We start from the raw sequence: 9,358 nt of genomic DNA, 5'->3' as shown, positions 1-9,358 counted from the left end.
AACTTTGATATTGTATATCATGAATAAAATGAATTAAAAAGAACTTCTATCAAACTTCTAAGTTGTAACTTGTAAGAAAGTAATACCAACGATTGACTAAACCAATTAATGCTAAATTGAATCATATATAATAATTTGATTCACCAGCCCATCCACTAATTAGGAACTAATTGAACTATGACCTGGCAAATATGAAGCACTGCTAATCTGTTTTGAGGGACATGGGTCAAAAGTGGTAAGAAATAATTTATTCATAATTTAACAATGAATATATCATTCAACAGAACAGAATGGCGAAACAGGATTCATGTAGTCGACCGCATGTTGTTGGGATAAGAATTGTTTTAATACGCTTGACATGGTATACCCTGTTCAATTATCTCTGCCCTCATTAACCCTGTATCCACCATTAGTTTTGTTGGGTTACAGGATTAGTACCTTTTTTTCCTTCTTTTGAAAATACCCAGAGTAATATCATAATTTGGTCTCTTGGCGACAGAGCCTCTGGGCCGAAACTTGTTCCATGAGATAAGATAGGAAGTGGAGAATGGAGAGAGAAACATTGGGAGCCCTTTCCCTCTTTCAGCTCTATCTATACTGTATGTAAACCTGTAAGCTTCCTGAACTGTTCAGACAATTAGAAGCCCCAACTGTGTTGCACACACAAATAGAAGCACAAACCACAAACACTGTTCCCAGAAATATACAAGGGGAGCTGAATCTCCGGGTGCAAGTTAGAGGGTAGCATTGTGAGACTGTTCGAAAAGCAGAACCAAGCCTTTTATTACCATTCAAATCACAATGCATGAGAATACCATTACAGTCTGAGTAAATATTTCAGTAAGTGATAAAAAAAATTCCAAAACCATAAATAGTCTCTACAACAAAATTGAGGAGAAAGAGCTCGGCATCATTTATAATTTTATACAGTCAGTATAAATTGATGATGAAGAAGAAGGAGCACCAGATTCATTGTAAAAATATTAGACTCTATCTTTCTCAAGGTCCTAGAGGGTAGTGATTATGGTGAAGAGGGTCAGGCCCTGTTGGAACTTGCCTCTCCGAGTCCACTGGTTTGAACAACCTTGTCGACCTGAAAATCCAAAACCCGAAAAAGAAAAAGAGATTTCAGAATGCTTTGTTTAGAAAAAAAAAAATACAGGCAAACTCACCAGACATTTCAGTAATACAAAAAAAAAATCAAACTGGGTTTTCTTTGTTCAATACCAGTACGTTTTTTCCTCCTGTAAACATGATTCTATCACCATTAAAACCTGTAAAGAAGATATTAATCATGTCAGAGAAAGAGATAGAGAGATCACCGGAGGGGAGGGGGAGGAGACTTGCCAGGGCGGGAAGCTTGCATAAAAGGAGTTAGAAACCCCATTAATATGGCCATGGAGGTGAGACACGTTATGGACCATCCTCTTCTTGACATTGCCATCCCACCCAGAGAGAGAGAGAGAGAGAGAGTTGATTTAAAAAGAAAATTATTGGAAATAAGGCAGAGTTCATACACTTGAATTTGAGCGAGCTACACGGCTGCACCTGCACTAGGAAAAAAAGATGTGTGAGGGTCGAGAGAGAGCTAACTTGACCACTGGATTGGGATTTTATTCTAACAACCGGACGATCGAATGACTTTTTTACGTGAGATGCAACCAATGATCTCTTTACTTTTACTGTGCTACGTTATACCTACACGTGTCAAGAGAATGGGTTTTAACTTGGAGTGGCGGCGTTCCTTGTTTTTATGCAACGCGTAAATATCTGATTGGGTTCACGGCAGACGACAGGGATTGCATCAGAAATACTCTGACAATATAGACGTGTCTCAGGCGAGTAGCAGACGTGGAGATCTAGCCAATCATTGAGTGGGCCCCAATAAAATCGACCTTTTTGTCTTTTTCAAGTACAGAAACGCCCCTGGCTGGAGAACAATTTACCAAAGATGGTGTAGGCATGTCACATGTGATTCGGAAAGTAGAACGGAACGTGAGGGCATATCCGTCATTTGACAATAAAGGACAGTTTTGAGGAGAATGTATTCATTTCCCCCGAGCCGTACCAAGACGAATATGATGCGAAGTTGTACGGTGAGATTGAGTTTCATCATTTCTTTCTTAAATCCTATTCTCAACACCGTACACGCGTCCCATCAATTCACCTTCAGTTTCTCAAGTCGACCTAGACCTCCAATGTGTGACCTAGAACCGGTTATGACCGCTGGTTCGGTTTTAATTTATTTTTTAGTACACTAGCGTGTCGAATCAGAATCCGGATTCAGTCATGCAAAATTTAGTCTCACAACACTCGCAGCTCTGCATCGTATTGCGAACATCTCACCACCATGAATGAAAAAATATGATGTGAGGAGTGAATCTCAGCCTCTCAAAGCTCATTCTCATATCATCTAGAACGAATAGTGTTAGTTAGGTCATGTTGATGTCAACCCTAGCCTAATCCAAGGTGTGGAATCTTTAATCTTTAACCAAATCCAATAAAATAAAATGTCGGGCAGTGCTACACATACCAACCCCCCGTGTTGTGTGTAGCACTTATTGTTTTCATTCAATAAAATAAAATAAAAGAAGAAGAAATTCGGTTATGCATTGTGTCCCAAACCAACTTTATATTATAACAATTGGGTCCAAACAGATTTTTATTGTTCCAAACCAAACCAATTAAGACCAAAACAGTTTGTTTATATTAACGAATAAACAAGTTTATTAACAAATTACAGGTTAAAAGGAGAGTTGTCAATTTTATTTATGTTGTAAGTTGTATCGGGTCAGACTCAATAGTCACAATGAATAATTGAGTTAGTTCTGGTTTAGGACTGGTTTGACCATTTATTTATTTGCCTTGAAATTGGTTGTACCTGACTCGGAGCACACCCCACCCATTTACAGCAGCACTACGACCGACCAAGTTTGCCTTGAAATTGGTTGTACCTGACTCGGAGCACACCCCACCCATTTACAGCAGCACTACGACCGACCAAGTCCAACCACAATCTCAATTCTCAACTACTACGGCCATCCATTTTACTATCAAAGTAGCAAGCAGAGCGCAGGCTAAGGTCAACAAAGCAAGACCAGATTCAGAGAGTATTTGATTTGTGGTTGTGCTTGCATTTCATCTGGTTTGTGACAACCAAAGTTTTGTACGCTGGTTCCCTATAATCCATGGTTCCAGTCTTCCAGACCCAATAAAATGTCCTGTTTATGACAACAATGTTTTTTTAATGCAACTTCATCTATGGTCTTGTTCTTGCTCACCTGCTCATAATAATAGAGCATGATTTCTAACTCATCCTCATCAAACACCAATAACCAACACAAGTCAATTTCACAATCTTTAAATGCTTCCTGAATCTGTAAGTATTTACATGAAGAATCAAAAGATTAAATTACAACTTACAGGATTCAACAAGAAGTGACCCAGGCGATGCACAGATTGGGTGCCAAAATGCCCTAGCTTCCAAAAATAAATATGAGTATGAGAAAGATACAATGATATCAATTGGCCAACAAAACTATAAAATATCTACTCAAACCTACAACACAAATCTCGCATGCACTCCAAAAGCTAAAGCTTTTCTAAAGCCTAAGGGGCCATTTGGTAATAGCTGAATTTACTCAACTGAAAAGCTTATTACTTTGTGTTTTAGTGAATAATCTTGCAAATTTAAAGATGAAGCTAGTTCTGAAGCAGGACAAGGAAATATAACCTTGGAAATTTTTTGACAAAATGGACCATCTCCCCACCAAAGGCATTTTGAGGTCTTTTTTGTTTCGTCCTGATCAAGGATCATTGATATAGCTATCAAATAAATAATGTATGGATGAGAATTGCTTTCAAGGACCTAACAAAGTAATCTTGTTACTTGCAAGGACAACCTCCACAACCATTTGACCAGATAGTCCCTTTTTCTTGTATTCCCTAGTTTTTAAAATCAAATAATGTTATGGTTTTCTCAATCCTCTTAACAATTTTCTGCGGGCCCAGAAGATTAAGAGTTAATAAACAGGTAAGTAGGTTGGTAGTGGAACCAATCACAATAATCTACTCTCTCTCTCTCTCTGGAGGAGATGTACTTCATCCAAACTACCAATCTTTTTTCTACCATCAAAACTTCAAACCAGGGATGCAAGTTGGGTACCAGATTTGAACAATTTATTCTGCATCTGGCCAGGGTTTTGAGATCGTCTCCGTTGAAACATTAACAATTTCCTAACATAACCCCGCCCAAATTGCATTCCTGCTTCAAACCATCAAACATCCAGGACTCCCTTCTAAAGTGTAAGTCTATCTCCCTTGGACAAAGACTGACTATGACAGTGTAAGGATTTCCTTGATGCTCATCCTCAATCAGAACACAAGTACCATATGGAGACCCCCAAAGAAAGATTCCTATGGGTCTCAAGTCTTTCGTGATCACTAGGGCAGTAAGTAAACTAGATCAACTCGGATATACATAGATCCAAATTTGATGCGTTAACATGCACCTAACAACTCTAATACTGATTCCCTTAGCCAATTCTAAAAATAATCCTTCTTTTCTCTGCTCTTCACTCTTGGATCTTTATATTGTGTGTCAGTCTTTGGATAGACTCAATGAGCTGGAATCAACCTCTTCAAGTCCAATATCTTAGACCATAGTTTTTAAGGCACCAAGGCGAGGCTAGGCAACAGGGGGGGTGCCTTGTTGCCTAGCTGCCTATGCGGGCGCCTAGGCAATGGATATTTTTAAGTAAAAAACATGTATCTTAGGGTAGTTCCATAATCATATTTTCTTAATAAATATCCATAATTTTCATAAGAAAAGTATAAACTTCATGTTAAAGTATAGAAAATCAACATATTCCTACATATTCATGAGAAGAAAAAGAAGAAATAAAGGAAAATTCAAAAAATATAGGGGTTGAACCCCTATTTCTGTTATAGGAAAAGAAGAAAAGAAAATGTGGAAGAAGAAGAAATTAATATATAAACACAAAATTAGTAATGAAAAAGAAGAAAATGTGTTGATTGGACAACATTTTATGTTCTTCCTTACTTATTGGTTCAGGCATGGTTTTCAAACCGCCATTGACCAGGATGGTTGGACCATTCGGCCCAGGAACCGTCCAAGCAATCGGTTCCATTTTACCCCAAACCCAGTCCCTGGCCAAAACCAATGAATCAGTCAATAAGCCATTGACCCCAGTGGTTGAACCATACCTATTCAACGGTTTTTGATCATTTTTTTATTTTTTATTTTTTAAATTTTTTGTTAGAACAGTCTATCCATTTGAACAAGGCGGTCGAATCGTTGACCTAGAAACCGATGGCCAGAACAATTCCGTTTCCAAATCATTTTTTAAAACCATGGGTTCAAGTTTTGAAGTCTTTAAGGGTTCAATACAGCATTTAGCAATGTTTGTGTTAATTAAACCCTAACAAATAAGAAATTAATATATAAACACACAAAATGAATATTTTAGTTTAAAAATGTCTATTTTATAATTATAACCTAAAAAATTAAGAATACAAAAGTTTTTTATAACATGCTATTGAAAACTACTTGGTGATTAAATGAGGCGAGCCTCCAAGGGCACCTTATCGCCTAAGTATCGCCTTGACAACTATGTCTTAGACAATATTCGAATGATTAGCTTAGACCACACTCAGCCATAACTCAAATGGATTAATACCTTAGCAAAAAACAAGTAAAAGAGTTATCAATTCTATACCTCATGATTACTGTCAAATATTGAATTCAAGGTCATATCTGTAAAGTAGAAATGTTCTATATTTCCTTCATGAATTCAAGCCCCAAAAACTATGGTCAATGCAGAGAAGTGTTTTGAAAAGCTTGGAGGCGCATCTCCAGGCAAGGTTCTATGTAAATGCACAGGGGCGTACAGAAGAGGTAGAGGCACAGTTGTGACATAAGCCTCTAGCCTGAAGGTGCTTGGAAAAGCGTACACTTCTGTTGTACTTTATACAGGAGTTCTATGCCTCATATGATCATATACCTTTTAAGTCAATTTTTATAATAATGTAGAAGTTGGGAAACCACTGACCATTTTCCCCATTACAAATTAACATGATATAGAGGAGGAAAACCCTCCAAAATTGTTTATTATAATATTATATTTACAATAACATATTATAACTTGGAGTACCATTACTTTGATTGCTTTGAATGCTTTACATCCATTTTAATATATAAGATGACATACTCGTTTATGCTAAATGTTATGCAATTTATGTGAATTGTTAATTCTGAACTTTTTATTTATAACATTACTAATGATGTATCAATGGCTGATGATACCTATACAATTATGGATTATGATACTTATGTGATGAAATATGAAATTTTCTAATTTCCATAGACTTCTCTATTTTGGGGGATGTTTACTATATGGCACTAAACAGAATGAAATGGCAAAATAGAGGCTGCATTTGGCAAGATTTTCAATGGTGTCTTTTGGGCTTCTCAAAGTCTGAAAGTCTAATTTTTTAGCTTTTTCCGTTTGGCAAAAGAAGTCAAGAAGCCAAGAAAATGGGCAGCTCAAAAAACTTGCGCAAGCCCAAAAATCCCCAAAATTGAGAAGTTCCAACTCAAGCTTATACAAATTTTGGGCCTTCTAAGCTTTATCATACGTGTGCCAAGAAGCGCACGATTGAGAAAATAGTTGGGGTTCTTCTAACAAAACCACCCATTCCTCAATGTGCGTGTAAAACCCTCCTCTGAAGAAAGTATTTTTCTCCTTTCTTCTTCATCTTCTTTTTTTGCTTTCTTCTTCTTCTTCTTCTTCTTCTTCTTCTAATGTGAACCAACAATGGGGACAGAGGGAGAGAGGAATTATTAATTACCATTACTGTGAAGGAGGGACGATGGTTCTTTTTTTTTCAGAAACTCAATGCAGTGTAGATTCTTTTACTGATTTGCTAGTTCTAGCTGGTCTAAAGTTAAGCAAGAACCTCCTTGCCGATATATCACAAAATTTCCTCAAATCCTATATTACTGTTTATTGAAGAGTTATTTCTGCTACAATTGATTATTAAAAATTCTGGGTCTCCCCAAACCGCGTCTAAAGATTTCGAAGGGACATAAATAGTAATTAATGAAGCAACGCAGGTGATGGTGATAAATCAATGTGGACAAAAACTACAGCACCTCTCCCGGTGAAGGCTTTTTGTTTTTCAAACCTACAAATATTTTTCATTTTTCACCTCAACAGGGGTTTACCTTGTACGCCTTCTTTTTCTTTACTTATTTTCCACATGGGTCTGCTTTATTTATTTGTTTAATTTTGGGGAGGGTTGAGCTTGGTCTATTTTTCTGTTCAGTTGATCCTCTTTTCAGTTCTCAACCTAGTTAGTTCTATTGCTTTTTCTCTTCTGTTCATCCTTTTATTTATTCATCTACCATCTTGCTTTTGCCTTTTGATTCTTTCGCTATTTATATGATCTGGGTTTTAATTTTTTTCATAATTTCCCTGGTTTTAAATTCTTCTTTTTCTATCTTGGTTTCCTTCTTGGTATCTCTTCGCCTCTCTGTTTAATATCTAATTTGCTTACCTTCGCTTCTACTTCTCGTTCCCTTCATGCTAGGTTCTTTGGCCTTCCAATCTGGGTTGTTTCTTGTGGTTTCCCTTCTGGGTTTTCTTGTCTTCGGATGATCTGCTAATACCAATATGAATTCAACTGCGGGGAGGCTTGTTTCATCAAAATTGTTGTGTGTTTTTCGAGGATGAGTTGAGGGACCAGAGACGACCAGCCCGAGTACTTAGAATTAAGAGCGCTTAAATTTGAAGAATTTCCATTCGATTTATTAAAACCCATATGCTTTCTTTGTTTTAATTGAATTTTCTATTGTTTACTTCCCCTGTTTATTAAATTGCTTCAATGTCTTGGAATTGAATTTTCCCTTCTATGGTCAAGCTCCTTCCCAAGATCAAATGAAAGGGTTGTTTGCTAACGTGAACCAACAATGGGGACTGAGAGAGAGAGAGGGGAATTATTAAAAATACTTATGATATCATATTAATTACTATTATTGTAAAGGCGGGACGATGTTTTTTTTTTGAAACTCAATGCAGTGTAGATTCTTTCACTGATTTGCTAGTTCTATCTGGTCTAGAGCTAAGAAAGAACCACCTTGTGGGCATATCACAAAATTGCCTCAAATCCTATACTACTATTTATTGAAGAATTATTTCTGCTACAATTGATTATCAATTCATTTATGACTTTTCCCAATGGCCAAATTATAATGCTTATTCCTCTTTTCCGTTGATGAAGATTAGCTATTTATTGCAAAATTATTTCTGTTACACACAACTATTAAATCTCTAATTTTCTTGTTATCTGCTAGAATTGCTATCATAAATAATCTTGGAACAACTGATGGTTCTTCTTTGAATTATTTCATACTAAAGAAGATATTGAACACTGTAACATCCATGGTTGAAAGAAATCCATTTACAATTTTATACTAAACAGGATATTGAACACTATAACAGTCATGGGGCAAATAGATAATATGTGTGCTGGCCCAAAATGAGAGTGGGGCCCACATTGTTTTATTTGTATAGCTGAATGTATGAGTGAGTCCCACTTCAATATTTTGTAAAGGTAAACACATGAGTGGGTCAAGCAGGTGATGTATGTGTAAGCCAAAGATGAGAGTGGGGGACCTACATTGATTTTTTTTGTTATGGTGAATGCATTAATTGGTCCACTTTAATATTTTGTATAAGTGGGACCCAAGAATACTATTTGCATATTTGAATGTATTATTGGGTGTCATACTTACATGTTTATTCATCACTGTTATGGACTTTGCCAAACGATCTTCATGTCTTCCTAGCTTTCTATAAATCTGTTACAATTACTGCAATCAAACAATCTTCAGACTTTGTAGATCTACTTATGAAACCTCTTGTGGTCTTATGGGTCTTTAGCTACTAGAAGATCTTCTGTTGAAAAACTTGCCAAACGCCCCAGAATTTATTTAGCTGACCATATAGTTAGGATAAGACTTGCATAATGATGATGATGACGATGATTTATTTTTAATTATTCATTAATCAAAAATACCATATTCGGGAGGCTTACACCACTTGCATTCTGGTTTGCGCCTCATGCCTTAGGTTAGTGGAAGACCAGCCATCATCACTCCAGGTTTTCAATCATTAGTGCAGAGAAGCATGTCTAACGAATTAATGTGAGAATCAAAAAGGACCAGAATTCATTGTTGCAAGAGAGAAGATATTTAGAGTATGATCTATTGGCATGTTGATATACAAACATACATCATAAAAAAAAAGAACTAAAGGACAACTAAGCAGTACAAATG

The 9,358-nt window shown here is 36.5% G+C and overlaps 1 long non-coding RNA gene across 1 annotated transcript; it reads right to left on the bottom strand.

Moving 5' to 3' along the window:
- Positions 1-765: 765 nt before the first annotated feature.
- On the bottom strand, positions 766-1,538 carry LOC148790104 (uncharacterized). The gene is made up of 3 exons (XR_016078832.1): positions 1,348-1,538; positions 1,228-1,274; positions 766-1,093 (listed from the first exon to the last, which is right to left on the bottom strand). It is a non-coding gene; the product is annotated as an uncharacterized LOC148790104 (long non-coding RNA).
- Positions 1,539-9,358: the final 7,820 nt, after the last annotated feature.

Source organism: Nelumbo nucifera, chromosome 7, assembly GCF_055504915.1.
Source record: "Nelumbo nucifera cultivar China Antique chromosome 7, China Antique-T2T, whole genome shotgun sequence".
NCBI lineage: Eukaryota > Viridiplantae > Streptophyta > Magnoliopsida > Proteales > Nelumbonaceae > Nelumbo > Nelumbo nucifera.
This window is presented reverse-complemented; position numbering and strand designations above follow the sequence as displayed.